Consider the following 878-nt stretch of genomic DNA (forward strand, 5'->3'; position numbering starts at 1 on the left):
ACGTTTAGCTTTCCCCTTCCCGGATCCAGCACGGGCGGGCGGATGGCCGGTGGAAGCTGGCCGGAGAACGGCAGGCGTCGTCACCGAAGGAGCTGTGGTGGATTCCGACTGAGACTGTCCGGATTTAGCCGTGGATGGGGCTAACCCCGTCGTAGGAGCAACGATGGCTGTGGATCCAGTGGACACCACTGCCTGGGACGACGGCGCAGTCGTGGATCCAGTTTTGGGCGCCGATCCCGACTTGGATACAGCAACGGATCCAGCCTTGGCGGTTGATCCAGATTTGGATGCCGAAGATCCCGCTTTGGATGCCACACCGGACCCAGTCTTGGGTCCGGATCCGGTCTTGGACGCCGTAGATCCAGTCTTGGGCCCAGATCCAGTCGCGGATACTGAAGTCGACTTGGATGCAGTGGTGGATCCGGTCTTGGATCCGGCTCCAGACTTCGAGGGAGAGGCGGAAGTTTTGGACGTGGATGTGGGACCCGTCTTGGATGTGGATTTGGATCCTGCCTTGGGAGCGGATGTGGGTCCCACCTGAGAGGCCGCCTTAGAGGCCGAACCGGTTTTGGATTTGGCCTTTGGGGAAGCGCGAGCATGCTTATGAGGACGGGGGGATCCGGTGCTAGGAGCGGGAGACGCACTACGCGGACGTTTCGCAACTGACGGATCCGCCCCACTTACAGACGGGAGAGGAGCAGAGACGCTGGCAGCACGAGAGGGTCCCGACAAGGGAGTAAGGGCCGTTCCGAACCGGGGGCGCGCCCCGAGGGGGTAGGGTAAATGCTTCACGGCTAGAACGGGTCGCGATCCTGCCGTTCCGAGCCAGATCGCGCTCCAGACGATTTTGTACCACCAATCTGGTACATCTTGATGGC

The sequence above is a fragment of the Phytophthora infestans genome, genomic scaffold (assembly GCF_000142945.1).
Source record: "Phytophthora infestans T30-4 supercont1.8 genomic scaffold, whole genome shotgun sequence".
Taxonomy (NCBI): Eukaryota; Oomycota; class Peronosporomycetes; order Peronosporales; family Peronosporaceae; genus Phytophthora; species Phytophthora infestans.